Source organism: Artibeus jamaicensis, unplaced genomic scaffold, assembly GCF_021234435.1.
Source record: "Artibeus jamaicensis isolate MK-2021 breed Jamaican fruit bat unplaced genomic scaffold, CSHL_Jam_final contig_685, whole genome shotgun sequence".
Lineage (NCBI taxonomy): Eukaryota > Metazoa > Chordata > Mammalia > Chiroptera > Phyllostomidae > Artibeus > Artibeus jamaicensis.
Genome location: NW_026521924.1, coordinates 19,023,407 through 19,041,007, shown reverse-complemented (window position 1 = coordinate 19,041,007; position 17,601 = coordinate 19,023,407). Strand labels below are relative to the sequence as shown.

At 54.0% G+C, this 17,601-nt stretch overlaps 1 long non-coding RNA gene across 3 annotated transcripts in view; it reads left to right on the top strand.

The window, feature by feature from the left end:
• The window catches only part of LOC119063171 (uncharacterized), a 41,033-nt gene extending 25,462 nt beyond the window's left edge, over positions 1 to 15,571 (top strand). For 2 of the 3 annotated variants that reach the window (XR_008392686.1, XR_008392687.1), the window contains 3 exons: positions 11,954 to 12,144; positions 12,819 to 13,127; positions 14,615 to 15,571. This is a non-coding gene — a long non-coding RNA (uncharacterized LOC119063171). The remainder of the gene's footprint in view (positions 1 to 11,953; positions 12,145 to 12,818; positions 13,128 to 14,614) is intronic. The other variant, XR_008392688.1, reaches the window with a different exon arrangement.
• The last annotated feature ends 2,030 nt before the right edge of the window (positions 15,572 to 17,601 follow it).

The window sequence follows — 17,601 nt, the reverse complement described above, 5'->3', positions numbered from 1 at the left end:
CAGCTACTAATGTAACAATGAGCATGCATCAGAATTCAGTCCTCCTCGGTCAGAATTACACTCTCGCTCCTGTTGCTCCTGTCTGCAAAACATTGGGAACTGACGTTGGTGATAAATTAGGTTCAACAAAGCTTCGGTATTATGTGTTTTATCTGCTTTCTAACTTACTGAAATCAGGAATTCCTGCAGGGCAGCCGAGTGAATTCTCTGGAGGTTTCCATCAGCCGAGCCCGTGTCCCGTAGCCACTCCAGTGGCCAAAGGGTCTCCAAACTCACTTTGACATTAATAGTCACAAAACCAGCACCCTGCATAATGTAAATTGTTCTCGCATATAAATCAGTAGCTTACTCCTTGTCCTTTTTTCTATGACACAGAATTCACATTTCTTTCCTTCTGTGGATAAAGTAATTTTATTCTCGTTAGAAGAGAAAGAATTCTACTTTGCTGCCTTGGAACCAGCCAAAAAACAGACCTGAATCTGCAGAGCAGAGTGGAGACTGTGGGATGAAGTTCTGCTGACCTCCCGCCACACAGTGAGCTGCAGGCCACTTAAGCTGCCAGCATCCATCTGTTCAGTGATGGTGCTTAAAGGGCACCAGGATGGTACTGGGCTGGGTGGAGGCTCTGTGAGCGAAAAGCATTTAGTTTCTCGTTCCCGCTGCTGCCCTGTGCGAGGGGCTGCCTCCTGCCTGTCCCTGCTATTCGTCATGTTGGGGCTCCCACTCTGGTGTCATCGGAGAGGTGCCCCAAGGTGGTGACAGTTGGCATTTCTCTGGTGGTTAGACAGCAGGCGAGATAAGGGTGAGAAAGTCAGAGGAACTGCTATTAAGAAATAATGTTAAAATGTTCTCAAGTGAAACCTGGGTTTAGTCAGATGTGGGCTGACGTCCAACATATATCTACAAGGGTGGTTTTATTTTTCTTTTAATTTGAGGTCATTTTGTCTAGCACTTCCTATCCCTGTAGGCCAGTAATGGTTAGTTGGGGTTTTTTTCTCACCAAGTGACCCAGTGCCTGCCGTAGGGTCTGGTGGAGGTGGGGCAGGGAGAGCAAACCTCGGAGGAGTCGAAGGCTTTCGTGAACTGGTTACATAGGCCACACTCTAAATGCCTCCAATACAGTGGAATCTGGCAGAAAGTTCTGGCCTCTCCCCCAGCAGATTCTCAGTTACTCTGAGCTCCTGGAGAAGGCGGAGACCCCCCTACTTGTCTCTCTCTTATTTCTGCCCACTTCCAGGCATGGGAGGTGGCCTGGAGAACAAGTCACCACACACATTAGGGTGACTGGGAGTAAGGGCAGAAAAGGGACCGAGCGGATGTGCGGGCCTGAGCTCCCACGCCCTAGTCATGAGGGTGATTCAGTGCTGAACTGTCCCACGTTATGTATGGAGAGGCATTTGGGGCAATTCCCTGTGGAGGCCTGTTACCCAGACTCATCCCCTCCCTGAAAAGTCTCCCGGAACAGAATCTCTCTAGTAGTCAGCAGCGTCTTGGACGAGTTCAGTGAAGCCCACGTGACTTAAGAGAAGGGTGCCATGCCTTGACTATCACAGGGACATGGATTTGGTCACACTGTGTCCACACGTGCCATCAGATCTGGGAGGATGGGAGGGCCACCTCCACCGGTGGACCCAGTTAGGGCGCAAAACCGAGTCTGGCCAGGCTGGGCCTGTGCGCTTGCTGGAACCCGTGTTGAATAGCCTCTCCCTCCCCCAGCAGCACAGAGGCCTGAGAGCTACCCCGCATTTATGTTGACCTTTCAAACAAGAAAGTGGGTGTTCAACATTGGAAACAGAAAAATGTGAAATAAAAATAGGTTTATTTGCAAAAATGAACTTGTTCTCAGAACTAAAATCCAGGGCGGGGTAGGTCTGCAGGATGAGGCTTTGGAGCTCCGGCCTTCTTCCACTTGACCTCTGCGCTTGGTCAGATTCAATTATTTTCTTCCTCCAAACTTCTGATGGAGCTAGTGATGGACGTGGTGCCCTTCCTCCTTGCTGAACAGGGTTCTGTAGAGAAGTTCAGAGGCCACCGGTTAAGCCTGTGAGGACACTCACACAGCTCTGCCCCAGCACCGTGGGGGCGAGGTCAGCACCAGCGCAGCAGAGAGCCCGAGCTGGTCCCCGGGGCGCTCTGTGCAGGCCAAGCGCACCTATGTCAGCCGTCTTCTCCTGGACTCTCCGGTCCTCTGGCTAGAAGCTCTGGTTTCTCTCAGAGCCCCAGATTTTTCTCCCCACTGTGCGCTGTGTGCAAACTTCACACAGCTGGGTGGTTTTCAGGGTAAACTGGCAAGAGAAGAAAAAATAAGCAGGATTCCCTCAAAATTATGGAGCAGAGGGGCCCACTTTCCCAGGTCCTCACCAGAGATGTGTTTTCCTCAGTGTTTTAGAAGCTTACACCTCCCATCGTGCCCTCCCACCCTGGGCATGGCTGCAGCCTCAGGGTAGAAACGGGGCCAGGGTGGAAGAGGGAAGGGTGCCCGGCTGCCCCTCACTCTGGCTCTCATAGGCCCCTTGTCCAGTGCTCCCTGCCTCCTCGCCCCGCTGCCCAGGCAGCAGCGTGGAGACTCACCACCTTCAGGACAAAGCTGAGATCGAGGCAGGAGGACCAGTCGGCTCCTTGCCATGCTGGCCATTTGTCCAGCTCCGACTCCTGTCCCCAGTCTGCCCACTGCTGCTTCCTTCCAGAATCCGCAGATGATGGCTTTTCTATTCCGTCCCGAGCTCGTGGTTGTCATCAGTGGAGGGGAGGGGGTGGCTTGCCGTGGATCAGCTCCATGTTGGTGGCTCCAGAACGACGTGTTCTCTTTCTTTAAGGAGAAGAGAGGGAAGGAAGAAGTGAGTCTGGATAGCAAGTGGACTTTCTTTAGAAATAACTAGGCAGTGTTTTCTCAAGGGCCTTTGCAGTGCTGTGTTGGTCCTTAGGACGTACGTTCATTTTATTCCCTCTGACAGTCTTGTTGAACGTGGATGAGGCTGGCCGCACAGGCGTAGGGACAAGAGGGTGAGCATGCGGTTCCCGGTTCCAAGACACATGGTGTTCATGCCGTTCTGCATGTCTGGGTCTCTCTCGCCACGCAGTCCAGGTCTGGCCAGAGGTGGGACCAGCTGGCAGTGGCTCTCTCGGGCCTTCCTGACACTGCCCATTCGTCCTGCGCGTCCTTGGTCTGTGCTCATTGCCAGCTGAATGTGCTGGGTCAGCAGGCCTCTAGGGTGCATGGCAGAGCCACGGGGCAGAGAGTCCTGGGCCCCTGGGTCACTGTGTGGAGAGGACGAGCCGTGGGGGCTCCTCGGCCCATGTCATGGGACCCGAGGAACAAGTAGGTCCCACTGGGTTCAGGCGCTGGAAAGTCCGTCGCGACGGTTCAATGTTATTTCCTCCTGAAGAGAGTGTCTGATCCTGCGCTTCGGTATATGTGTTGGTTTCTCTCACCGGCGTTGTTTTTCCCTTCTCACAACCGAGAGATAAATCAGAGCCATCTGGTTTATCTGGAGGAGAGAGTATATGAAGACAAGGCATTATTATTATTAGCATAATTTCGAGTACCTCTCTGTGCAATGTTTATAGAAAAATTATAAATTATCTCTTAACTTTGATAGTTGTGATCTGCAAACAATTGTTACTTTAACATATATTTTATTGATTGTGCTATTACAGTTTTCCCAGTTTTCCCCCTCTGACCGGTACTCCCATTCCCTCTAGCAACCCCCCCACTTAGTTCTGGTCCGTGGATGGTACGAGTAAGTCCCTCGGCTTCTTCATTTTCCACACTGTTCTCACCCTCCCCCCCCCCCCCCGACTAATCTGTACCTGTCACTTAGTTCTGCTTCTTTATCTCTGCACCTTCCCCATTCTTCCACTTCCCCCTTCCAGCTGATAACATTCCAGAAGATCTCCGTATCTGTGATTCTGTTCCTGTTCTGCTTGTTGGCTTTGTTTTTTTTTAGATTCAGTTGTTGATAGTGAATTGGTTGCCATTTTAATGTTCATAGTTTTGATCTTTTCCTTAGGTAGTTTTCTTTAACATTTCATATAATAATGGCTTGGTGACGATGAACTCTTTTAGCTTTACCTTGTCTGGGAAGCACTTTATCTGCCCTTCCACTCTAAATGACAGCTTCGCTGGTTAGAGTAACCTAGGTTGTAGGTCCTTGCTTTTCATCACTTGGACTACTTCTTGCCAGTCCCTGCCTGTCTGCAGACTTTCTTTGGCGGAATCAGCTGACGGCTCTGCGGGAACTCCTTCGCAGGTGCCTCCCTGCTTTGCTCTTGCTGCGGGGTTTCTCCTCTTTCAGCAAGGAAAGGCCATTAGAACCACAGGGCTAAGCTCCATCATACATGCATGGCCCAGTCGGTTCCGTGAAAGGAAGGGTTGGTTTGAGTACTGTGTCAAGTGTAAGGAAGAAAAACTCCTGAGTTTGGCACAAGGACACTGTCCTGTGAGGGGAGGAAGTCCGCTGACCCCGGGGCGGGACAGGTATGTGGCCCCCTGGTGCCGGGAGTGGGTGCGACTAGCTGCAGCGTGTCAGCTGGCCTGGGGCACTTCCTACCTGGGAGGGGGACGTCCAGGAGCTGCCGACCTGGGAGTCACGCTGTGTGGGTCCTCCGGGCTGTGGCCGAAATGGGGTGAGCGGGGACAGCCATGGACGTCACACAGTCAGGGTGGCAGAGCCTCACCCCTGGAGTCCTGAGAGGCTGCTCACACGCCTGCTTGCTTCATGAGCAGATACATAGGACACAAAGGACTGCGTTGGTGTTGCTCTTCACTTTGGTGCTTATTTGTTACAGTGATTAGCTATGCTAACTAATTCAAGTTAACTGGTCTTTGAGTTTTCTAGAAAGTATACCCAAAGCACGAGAGACTTAATTATAAATAAAAATAGACAGAAGTGTTGTCAACCTTAACAAGGCGAAGCGCCGTCTCTGGCAGAGGAGAGGACAGGCAGGAGGAGACTCTGCGACCACCTTCAGCGCATGGCTACCACCTTCAGCAAGTGGCGGGGCATCAAGGGCGCCCCTTCCCTAGAGGAAAGAAAGTGCCGTGACTCGGTGATAGCGCTGACACGGCTGCAGGTGCACCACAGACTGACACTGGTACAGGGACGGTGCTGGGAGACCCTTCCCCGCCTGACCTGTCCGCAGGAGAGGCGCTGAAGCAGATCACAAGGGTGCCCTGGGTTTATGCAGAAGAGGGCAGGGTGCCCCTGGAGGTGTGACCTCAGAGCCAGTTGAAGCAGTGCCCTTGAGGGGCAGGTGGGGAGATGGGCTAGGGGGTCCCTCTGCTCACCCCTTCCCTCCTCTCCCCACCTCTGTCTGTCGCTGGCTCCCTCCCTTCCTCCCCACTCCCTCCCCGTCAGTCTCTTCCTCCTGCTGGCCTGGTCTCTCTCTTCCTCTCTAATCAGCCCTCTCTGGCACCAGTTTGTATGTTAACCATGTGCGTTTTATTACCTTCATTAAAATTTAAAATATTTAAGGTTTGTAAAGTAAATACACATTAGAAATTAGGTTACTGAAGACAACAAGAGGTTTTTTGAATATTTGAAGGGCTCTGAATTATTCATTAATATTCATCTCACATATCATTCTTATCTGCTTATTAAAGCTGGCCCCACATTTCTGGCCTTGGGTCACCCTCAACGTCAGTCACTGGGGGTCACCGCACTCTGACCTTGATGTACTGCAGTCACAGTTTTCTGAGAGGAGCCCCACTTAGAGACAATGGAAAAGATGTGTGCACGCCCTTCCCTCTACCTGGAATCGCCCACCATCTGTGTGTGTGTCCGTTCAGCCAGTGATGGAGGTGCTGAGGGCTGGGCCTCAGGCCGTGTGCAGGGGACACAGGTCAGCGCTGCCGCTGGGTCTGCACTGGGGGAGACAGGAGGGAAGGCCTTCATCCCTGTGCTGGTGTGGGAACCGGGTGGGACCTGCTGGTGACAGCGAGCATGAGCCCCGGGCACTGGGTGATTCCCGTTTTTCCTGGTCGCCCACAGAGTGGCCTGGGAACGGGAGGTGTGGCTGCAGGGAGGGTCACCACCCGCTCCCATCACACTCTCCAGGAGCTCAGCTGCCCTCTTGGGGTGATGAATTGCATCCACCCCACATCCCAGCCTCTGCTGGGCCCTTCCTGAGCACCTATAGGAGCTGCAGCCCAGTGGAGGAGGTTAGGCTCCAACCTCCGCGTTTGACCTTGAATGCGGCTTTCCCACCTTGAAAAGGGTATTTCACCCTCGATTTCCGCATCTGCACAGCGGAACAGTGATAACTGCAACGTAGGCTGTTCTGAGGTTTACATGAAGTTAAGTCAGTTCACAGAAGGCCCTTACGTACATACACTGGACACAGTGAGTATCAGTAACTGTTTTCCTCTTTTCTGCTGCTGTCACTGAGGTGACAGCCTGCATTTGCTACAGCAATGCTGCATGTGGCTGTGCTGTGTCGGAAACCCGGTCCTATACCTGAGTCTTACAGCGCTGACCTGTCCGAGGAGATAGGGAGGGAGTCCACTGGGGCGGCCTCCACACGCGTGGGCACATCCCCGAAGGGGGAGCCAGGCCACCTCACTTCCCCCATCAGCCAGGGCGGGGTTTCTTCGGCTGTAACTTCTTTCTCTTCTCTCATGAAAGATGCATTTCACATGACAGCTAGAAAGGGAAGGAAGAAAATTATCCAGCTAGAAAGGGAAGGAAGAAAATTATCCATGAAGTAGAGTGAGGTGGGGACCTAAAGATTCTGCAGAACTCAGCGTATTCTTAACAGCTCTCAGTGATCCTACGGAATGTGGGTTTCAGGACTAGCTTTCTGTTCCCTTTTATTTTGCAACTGTCCTGCTGCTCGTCTTGTGACAGTGTGGCCTGACAGTCTGGGGAGGGGCACGTAGGCCTGCCGCTCCAGGGACAGTGTTTCAGAAGTAGGAGATGCTGACGATGCCCCAGATCTAAGCAGTGGGCAGGAGGGCCGCCCAGGTACAGGTGTGCCAGGTGCAGCAGCGAGGGGTGTCTACCGCAGCCCCTCAGAGCAGATGGGTGTGTGCGTGCACAAGTGTGTGTGTGCGTGCGTGCCACGGGGAAGGGAGTTCTATTGTAACCTCGAGGCCTTCAGTTGAGACCTTTGGTCCCATCTTCAGGTGAAGTTAAAGGGTCACAGCGAGACATTGACAGCCTTGAACAGGATGTCACTGCGTCCAAGGTGCGTCCCTGAGTGCTCACATTACCGGCGCGGCCCTGGGAGTGAGTACTGGGAAAGGAAATTCTGCAGTTTTCTTTTTGTACCGTAATTGTCATATGGAATCAATTATTTGGGGTAAAAGGTTTCCTAATGCAAACATTTAAAATAGGTCAGCATTTTGCCCTGGCTGGTGTGGCTCAGTGGATTGAGTGCCAGCCTGCGAACTTAAAGCTCGCCAGTTCAATTCCCAGTCAGGGCACATGCCTGGGTTGCAGGCCAGGTCCCTAGTTGGGAGTGTACAAGAGGCAACCAATCGATGTTTCTTTCCCTCCCTTCCTTTTCTTTCTAAAAGTAAATAAAAATAAAATCTTTAAAAAATAACAATAGGTTGCCACTTGAAGCCATTGGCACTTCTCAGGTGGCTCCTCCTCGAGTGGCTCTGTGGCGCTGCCGGTGGGTGGAGACGCCACCCAGGGCTCCTTCTGTCCGTCAGCTGCAGGCGGCGTGTGTGGGCGGGGCTGGCCCGCTGGCTGTCCTCTGCTGTGAGAAGGCAGTGCTGGCCTGGGTGCACTGCCCCGCACCTGCACACACTGGCGACTCCCCCCACACCTCGGGTTCTCTTAAAGGGCGAGAGGACAACAGCATGGGACGGAGGCGTGTCCAGGGTTGCTCAGCGGACCTCAGACCCCGGCTGCCCTCGCCTTGTGCATCCAGAGACCTGTGACTGCAGGGCTCCAGGGAGCCTGGCACCGCCCACCACGGCTCTGTAAGGCCCCAACTTCGTTTTTATTTTTAATGTATGGTTGCCTCTTGTGCGTCCCCTGCTGGAAACTGGCCTGCAACCCAGGCGTGTGCCCTGACTGGGAATCGAACCGTAATCCTGTGGTTCGCTGGCCCACGCTCAATCCACTGAGCTACACCAGCCAGGGTCCCCAACTTCTTTTCCTTTGAATAGTTTTGTCACAGTAAAACCCACACAATGAAATTCACCATTTTAGCAGTTTTCTGTGCACAGTTCCGTGGTGTTAGGCACACTCATACTGCTGTGTGGCTGTCGCTGTTCCCATCTTCAGCTGAACTCTGTCCCCACCAAACAGCCCCCTCCCCCACCCGGCCCCTCCATCTCACCCTCTGTCTCTGTGACTCTGAGGGCTCCAGGGGGTGTCACGGGGGTGGGATCACACAGCACTTGTGAAGGGTCTGTTTCATGGAGGAGTGTCATGTCTCCAAGGTCCATCCAGGGGGCAGCATGTGTTGCAGGGTCCTTCCTTTTGTAAAATTGAAACTACTGGTTTATAAAGTTACAGAGTTTCAGGTATACAGTTCTACAATACGTCACCTCTGTGTTGTACCGTGCGTTCACCGCCCCGAGTCAGGTCTCCTTCCATCACTTCTACCTCTCCCCCTCCTTTCCCTCTGGTCACCACTGAGTTTTTCTTCTTCGCTCAGTCCCTTCACCTCTGCCACCCATTCCCCCCAACACCCCTCCCCTGTGACAGCCGTCAGTCTGTTCTCCGATTTTGTGAGTCTAATTCTAGTTAGTTTATTTTGTTCATTAGATCCCACATATAAGTGAAATACAGTACTTGTCTTTCTCTGACTGGCTTACTTCACTTAGCATGATACTCACCAGGCCCATCCAGGGCGCTGTCACAAAGGGTGAGATTTCCTCTTTTGTTACCGCTGGGTCGTATTCCACTGTGTAAACGCGCCACAGCTTTTTCATCCACTCATCCGTTTATGGGCACTTGAGCTGCCTCCAAATCTTGGCTATTGGAAATAGCACTGCTGTGAACACAGGGGTGCTGATGTTCTTTCGAATTAGTGCGTTGGGTTCCTTTGGACATATTCCCAAAAGTGGGGCTGCTGGGTCAAAAGGCAGGTCCGTTTTTCATTTTTTGAGGTATCACCATACTGCTTTCCACAGTGGCTGCTCTGGTCTGCATTCCCGCTGCAGTGAGTGAGGGCTCCCCTTTCTCCGCGTTCTTGCCAGCGCTTCTTTGCCGATTTATTGATGATGGCTGTTCTGACTGGTGGTTTTAACTGGCATTTCTCAGATGATTAGTGATGTTGAGCATCTTCTCATGTGTCTTGGCCATCTGTGTGTCCTCTTGGGAGAAGTGTCTGTTCAGGTCCTTTGCCCATGTTTTTTTTTTCCTTTGCCCATTTTTTAATTGGATGGTTTGTGGGTTTTTTGGTGTTGAGTCTTAAAAGTTCTTTGTGAAATTTGCATAGTTAACCCCTTATCAGATGGCAGATATTTCTCCCATTCAGTGTTTTCCCTTTTGTTTTGTTGATGGTTTCCTTCTCTGTGCAAAAACTTTTTAGTTTGATGTAGTCCCATTTGTTTTTTTTTCTTTTTCCCCCCTTGCCCATAGACATAGATCAGAAAAAATATTGCTGCAAGAGGTGTCCAGCATTTTATTGCTTATGTTTTCTTCTAGGATTTGTATGATACGAGTCTATTTTTTTTTTTTTGTGAGTCTAATATTTAAGTCTTTAACTTGGTTTGAGTTTATTTGCATGTGTGGTGTAAGAAGAAGGTGGTCTAGTTTCATTTTTTTTCCCCAACGTGTCTGTCCAGTTTTTCAACACCATTTGTTGACTAGTCTGTCATTACCACACTGCGTGTTCTTGTCTCCTTTGTCATATATTAATTGGCCATAAATGCGTGAGTTTATTTCTGGGCTCTCTCTTCTGTCCTGTTGATCTGTGTTTTTATGCTAGTACCATGCTGTTTTTGGTCACTATGGCCTTGAAATACAGTTTGATATCACGTAGTATGATTCTTCCAACTTTGTTCCTCTTTCTCAAGATTGCTGTGGCTATTTTGGGTCCTTTGTGGTTCCATGTAAATTTGTGGAATATTTGTCCTAGTTCTGTGAAATAGGCCATGGCTGTCCTGACAGGAATTGAGCGCAGAGATTGCTCTGGGTAGTGTGGACATTTTAATGTTAATTTTCCCTGTCAGTGAACACTGTCTGTGCATCCACTTATTTGTGTCTTCTTTAATTTCTTTCTTCGGTGTCTTATAATTTTGTGAGTACAGGTCTTGTATATCCTTTGTTAAATTTATTCCCAGGTATGTTTTTTTCATGAAATTGTAAATGAGAGTGTTGTCTTAGTTTTCCTTCTGGTAGTTCATTATTGGTGTATAAAAATGCAACTGACTTCTGAATATTTTTACTGACTGTGTCCTGCTACTTTAATGAAGTCACTCATCAATTCTAGTAGCTTTTTGGTGGAATCTTTAGGGTTCCCTAAGATCTCACTGAGTTCATCCATTCTTCCCCTAAGTTCCCTGAGCATCCTTATAACCATTGTTTTGAACTCTGTATCTGATTAATTGCTTGCCTCCTCTTCATTTAGCTCTTTTCCTGGAGATGTCTCCTGTTCTTGAATTCGAGGAATGCTTTTTTGTCTCGACATTTTGGCTGCCTCTTTGTGTTTGTTTCTATGTAGGCCATGACCCCCGGTTCTGTTAGGGTGGCCTTGTGCAGGAGGTGTTCTGTGGGATCCAGTGGCACAGTCTCCTTGATCACCTGAGCCGGGGGCTCCAAGAATGTCCTTTGTGGGGGAGTGCAGGGTCAACCCCCGGGCTGCCTGGCTGGAAGCTCAACACTGACCACGAGCTGCTGTGCAGGCACTGACCACACGGAGAGGAATATGTCTCAGTAAAGTCTGGTCCCCGGTCCTGGTCCCCCTGTGGGTATGCGGCTTGTGAAGCTAATCGGATCCTGCTCTGATGATGTCTGAAGCTGGCCACAGGGTGTGTTGGTTCAGGGGCCTCTCCTGGTGGCCTTTGGTGCCAGCCAATTCCAGGTGCTTCCTGTGACTGGCCCTGGGCGACCAGGGCTGCAAAGCAGTCCATCATGTATGGTTGCCTCTGCAGGGCCTGAGTGAGCGCAGGAAGGTCCAAACAATATCCCAAGGTTGGTTTTTACCAGCACTGGGGCCTGCTCAGCAGTGTCCCAAGGTATCTCAAGACTCACCTCCACAAGTCCCCAGGGTCGGATGCCTGTTAGACTCAGTCACTGAAGGAGCCTCTGGCAATACTTGAGTTGCTTGAGGCAGGTTCTGCATGAGTCACCGGGTAGAGGTGAGTGGTGTTCTCCAGACTGATACAGGTTTGAACTCGGGGTCAGCGTGGGGTCTGATGCCCCTCATCACATGGTCCAGAGTACAGCAGGTCCCGCGGCCCTCTGCTGGGTGCTCGCTCACACACCTTTGAGCAGTGCACAGGGCCCCAGGCATGGCTTTCTTTGTGACGGTGGAATTTGACGGTGGAATTGAAAAGTTGAAACAGCCACATCCCAGGGCTGAAGGTGTCTGGGATCTGTAGTTGGAGATCAGCCCTGTGAACTCGGCCCCGAAGAGGGTCCGTGGCTTCCCAGAGGCCAGGGAGCTGCTTCTTGCTGTGGGTGACTCGGGTCCCTGGGACGCGGTGATGGAGGGAGAGCAAGGTGGGGTCATGCAGCCATGATCCCGTCACCGTGTCATGAAAAGTTTAGTCCCCTCCTGTGTGGCCGATCCTAGCAGATGCCTCCCTACACTTCCTCCCTGAGAGCTGCCGTTCTGTCCAGACGTCCAGGTGTGTGTTCACCGGCTGCTCGGGCAGCACACTCTCGGCCTTCTGCCCCCAGGGCTGGGCGAGCCAGGCTGCCTGGGGTTTCGAGGGCAAACGAGGTGTGCATGTGGCAAGTGAAGGTTTGGGGCGTGGGTTGAAAACGCTGTCCGAACCATTAGGGCTTTTAAAGAGAATTTTTGTGTGTGTCTTCTCCCACGCCAGACCTAAGCAGCCAAAGTGAATGCTTAGCGCGCTCTCAGGGAAGCACAGCTCTGCCAACACCACTGCCAGACGCCACCGGAGCAGCGACCGAGGCACCCGGAGGAAGAAGGCGGTTCAGGGCCCTCCCAGCAGTGAGTCTGTCTGCAGAGCTGACTGCTGCTGGAGCCGGCGGGGCTCTCAGACACGAGAAGGTTACGATCTGATTCATAACTTTTAAAGATCACTCTGATTTATTTTTTATTTATATGTCTTTGATTTATTTTTTAGTTTTATACTTTTTAAAAATATTTAATTATTGTTCAGGTACAGTTTTCTGTTTTTTACTCTTTTTATACTTTTAATAATTAAAAACATTTTAAAGAGTGGAATTTTTTAAGATTTTACTTCCCCATTTTTAGAGGGGAAGGGAGGGAGAAAGCGAGAGAAACATCGATCAGTTGCCTCTCGCTCATTCTCAACTGGAGCCCTGACTGGGAATTGAACCGGCGACCTTTTGCTTTGAAGGCCGGTGCTCAATCCATTGAGCCACACCAGCCAGGGCAGTTTTTTTTAATTTTAAATTTGCCCTCTTCCCCCTCCCCCACCCCTTTCCTGTGATGTCACTCCGAGATTTGACATTTGGAATGTTGCTGGAGATGCGCCCGGGGAGGAGGTAGGATTTGCCTGGCGATCTTCAGCCGGCGTGCCCTGCACTCGGGTGTGCCCCGAGAATCTGTAACCCGCCACACCCGACTGAGGGGCACTGGTCTCTCTCAAGGCTTTTAGCATTCTTTTTTTCCTCTTTTTTTCTCATTTCTTCTTTTTTCCCATTTCTCCTCCCCCCCCTCATTTGTTCTTTCTCTCTCTCTTTTTTCTATTGTCTTAGATGTTTCTAATGAGCTGACTGACCTTCTAAATGGTCCACAGACCACAGCAAGACATTTCTTGAGGCTCCTGCTTGAAACCACAGTGTCATTTTTTAAATGTGACAACCAAAGGGAAGAGGGTCAGTGCCCCCGACGAGATAGTCGGGTATTTCATGTTTTAAAAACCTGCGTGGCACGCCGGATGAACATCGCTCATCGAGACAGATGAAGAGGGTGGCGTGTGTGCTTCAGGTACAGAGAGCGGACACGCAGCCGGGAGGCAGGAGAGATGAAGCCAGCAGACGGGAGCGGCCGCCCCTCAGAGGCCTGTGAGTGAGGGGACAGGCAGGGGAACAGAAGACCCTCTATGAAGAAGGGAGGGCGGGGGACAGGGGACCCTCCATGGAGGAAGCAGAGCAGGGGAAGGGGTGAAGCCTGGGAGGGGGGGGGGGAGGGCAGGGCACTCTGGGCAGAGAAGGGGAGAGGAAACAGAGGACCCTCCATGCATGGGGCAGCGTCTCCTGTCACCTGTCCCTCATCCCCTGGCCTTCCTGTGCTTACCCGTCCGTAAAAGGTCCTCTGTCATCCCTCTCCTACCCCCCTGTTCTAACCCTTCCCTGGAGGGTCACCTACCACTCCTGCCCTGCCCTCTCCGTGGAGGGCACCCTACACCCTACCGCTGGCCCTGTGCCTCCATGGCAAGTCCCCTACCTACTTCCGTCCTGCCCCTGCATGGAGGGGCCACTGCCTACTCTGCCCTGCTCCTTCCATGGAGGGTCCTCTGTACACCTGGCTCTGCCCACTCCATGGAGGGTCACCTACCACTCCTGCCCTGCCCACTCCCTCCATGGCAAGTCCCTTACCTACTTCCGTCCTGCCCCTGCATGGAGGGGCCACTGCCTCCTCTGCCCTATTCTCTCCATGGAAGGTCCCCTACCCCTGCCCCCTCCATGGAGGGGCTCCCTCCCCCTCCCCCTGCCCCCTCCCCCCTCCATGGAGGGTCACCTCCCCCTCCCCCCTGCCCTGTCCCCTCCATGGAGGGGCTCCCCCCCCGCCCTGTCCCCTCCATGGAGGGTCACCTCCCCCTCCCCCCTGCCCTGTCCCCTCCATGGAGGGGCTCCCCCCCCGCCCCTGTCCCCTCCCTGGAGGGGCCCCCCCCCCCCCCCTGCCCTGTCCCCTCCATGGAGGGTCACCTCCCCCTCCCCCATGCCCTGTCCCCTCCATGGAGGGGCTCCCCCCCCTGCCCTGTCCCCTCCATGGAGGGTCACCTCCCCCTCCCCCCCGCCCTGTCCCCTCCATGGAGGGGCTCCCCCCCTGCCCTGTCCCCTCCATGGAGGGGGCTCCCCCCCATGCCCTGTCCCCTCCATGGAGGGGCTCCCCCCCCTGTCCCCTCCTGGGGTCCCCCCCCGCCCTGTCCCCTCCATGGAGGGGCTCCCCCCCCGCCCTGTCCCCTCCATGGAGGGGCTCCCCCCCCGCCCTGTCCCCTCCATGGAGGGTCACCTCCCCCCCCCCCCCGCCCTGTCCCCTCCATGGAGGGGCTCCCCCCCCGCCCTGTCCCCTCCATGGAGGGGCTCCCCCCCCGCCCCTGTCCCCTCCATGGAGGGGCTCCCCCCCCGCCCTGTCCCCTCCATGGAGGGGCTCCCCCCCCCGCCCTGTCCCCTCCATGGAGGGGCTCCCCCCCCCCCTGCCCTGTCCCCTCCATGGAGGGGCTCCCCCCTTTCCCTGCCCTGCCCCCGTGATGGAGGGTCCCCTGTCCTCCCTGCCCTGTCCCTTCCATGGAGCATCTTCTGTTCCCTTCCCTGCCCGTCGCTCACAGGTCTCTTCGTGGCGTTCGCTCCTGTCTCTGGTCTTCATGTCTCCTGCCTCCGGGCCACGTGTCCCGGTCTCTGTCCCTGAAGCACTCATTTCACCGTCTTCATCTGTCTAAATCCTACCTGTGCTCTCAAGGCACATCTCATCTGTGATTTCAAATGTCAAATCACGGTGACATCTTTAAAACATATAAATCAGATGATACCATTCTCGTGCCTGAAAGCCTCCGTGGTTGTGACGGCACCTTCCACCCACACGAGGGCCCTTTACCTGCCCACTTGCCCTGCCCTCCGCCCCAGCCAGCCTGGCTGTCCCTGTCCCAAGGGACACATTCAAACAGCCAAGTCTGAGTCTTAATGTGATAAGGTCTGGGGGAGCTCTCCCCTGACCCTGCTGGGGAGTCACTGCAAAGGCCTCCACCCAGCACAGTGGGATCTTCTGGCAACAGATCACAGAGCTAAGACAGGTCACAGTGGTGAGACAGGTCATAGAGGTAACCTGGCAACCACCCTCGGTCAGCCAGGTAGGCCAGTTGAAGCTGGATAAATAGACTTCACGCCAAGGTTTTGGGGGCAGGGGCAGAAGCCCGGACAGGGAGGGAACTGGCCCAGCAGGGGCAGGCTCTGCCAGCACCGCGTGAGCGGGGGCGGGCCTCGCAGAGCCTCTGGATGGAGGGAGCCCAGCGGCAGCCGAAGAACCTGCCGCAGGTTTCCGACCTGCAGCGCCTGTGACCACGCACTTCGTGGTGTGGGCCGCGACGGGAAACCACTGTTGACCCTGTCGCTCCCTGGTCACATCACCTAAGTCTGTTTCCTTCATGGGTTAGTTCTTCTTAGTTCTTAGTTCTCAGCACCTGAAAGGGGGCCTGTGCAGGCCCTGCCCCCGAGACCCTGGCGCAGCGGGGGCCGCAGAGGAGCTGATGGCGCACACACGTTGAATGAATTCGGGAGTGAGGGGCTCTGCTCTGATAGAATAAAATTTTGTTTTTGTAGTAAAGTCAATTTCTTAACCTGTAAATGCATTTGATTTTCTTCACCTCATTAGGACACCCAAAATGAATTCACGAGTGGAGGGAGAGGTTCCTGACCGCAGGCAGGCTGGCACTAGGATGCGCCTCCTGTCCCCCGTCCCCACACACCAGCCCTTTGGCCTCTGGTGGTCGGGTGACCCTGGTGTTTCTTCTGGGGGGGCCAGGGGACCCCCATCCCAGAGCTGTGACGGCCCTGGTGATCTTAGCCCCTTGAGTTTGTTTTCGTCCATTTCTTACTCAGCGACTGTGGCCATGGGGGGTCGGGGCAGATTCTATGCTGTGTGCTCAGTGGCTGCAGGCCTGCAGGGGGGAAGCCAGTATGGGGGGCCCTCCTGAAGCCCCCCGCACTAGCTGACCTCCTGCCTTGCCATTCCCTCAACAGCAACTTCCCTCAGTTCCGTTTGGGGTTCCCAATAACAGTTTCAGGGACACAGTGATGTCAGGTCATGACCGGATGGCCTGTGCCTGTGGCCACAGGGCTTGCTGAGGTGGAACCTGAGTGGAGGCGACCTTCCCCAGCTGTGGTCCTGGTGGCGAGGGCTGAGCAGGGGTCTCTGAGGGCCTCTAAGCAGCTGAGCTTAGGGAACCGCAGCCGAGTGAGGCTCCAAGTGTTTGCCCAGACGCGTGGCTCCACGGGGCACAGGGGCCTATGTGCTCCCGCCCTGGGGATGGCCTGGGGGGCTGCCCCTCCAGCTCCTGACCTGCCCTGGGGCTTGTGGAGGCCCAGGTCCGTGGCTTGGCAAGTAGGACTGCCAGATGGAGCAAATCTAACAAAATATTACATGAGACACGTGAATGTGGAAAGATTGCTTATCTGAAATTCATTTTTATTTTATTTTTTAAAGATTTTACTTATTTATTTTTAGATAGAGGGGAAGGGAGGGAGCAAGAGGGGGAGAGAAACATTAATGTGCGATTGCCTCTTGTGTGCCTCCTGCTGGGGACCTGGCCTGCAACCCAGGCATGTGCCCTGACTGGGGATCGAACCAGCAACTCCTTTCTTCGTAGGCTGGAACCATACCAGCCAGAGCTGAGATTCAGTTTCAGTTGGGCACCCTATTCACAAAACCTCCTAGTCCAGGGTACCAGAAACCCAGCCTCAGACTCTGGAGCCCGGGTAGCTCACGAAAGGAAAAATTGAGTCACTCCTGCAGGCCTCAGTCTCCCAGTCTGTCAAGTGGGACGGGACAGAAAGCTTCTTACACAGTTCAGGCCGGAGCAGCTCGGAGACCAGCTCCGGGAGGCCTTTGGGATCCAGACATACAGGCCCGGGAAGGCCCACCCTGCCAAAGCCACCAGGGGCAGCAGCACCCACTGCTTGTGGCTCCTCTGCAGGTTGGTGGGGGCATCCCTGACCAAGTTGTCAGGTCACTCAGTCACTCTGCAAATGCTGACAGAGCCCATTGGGACAGGAGGGCTGTGGGGACAGGAGTGTGGCCTGACACAGGGAGATCCAGCTCCTGCCACATCAGGGTACCCAGAGCCTTGAGGGAGGGGCTCCCGGCAGCCTTTTTCCCACACCAGGCTGCTACCCCCAAAACCCTACCCGAGCCCCAGTGGGGGAGTCCACTCCCAGCTCAGCCCTGGCACTCGTGCCTCAGGCCCAGTGAACAACAGCTGGTTGATCTTTGCTAGCTGTCTTCTTGCTGCCCCCTGCTGTCAGGAGTGGGTAATACCCGCCCATCAGTCAGCTGCTGAAGTGCCCTCAGGCTCCTGCAGTCCTGGGGCTCTGCTCACAGTCTGCCCAGCCCTGGCTGTGCAGCAGGTGAGGCCGAGGGAAGCAGAGGGTGCTGCCCATCCCCATCCCCCACTCCCTGTGCCTGCCCTGAAGCCAGGGTCCTGGTCCTTGTCCCCACCCACCAGTACCACTTCTGCAGGGCTCCGTCTGAGCTCTTCCCACCCTGGGGCTGGCTGCCTGATGGGGTGCCTCACCCTAGCCCCAGCTATGGCCCCACATCTAG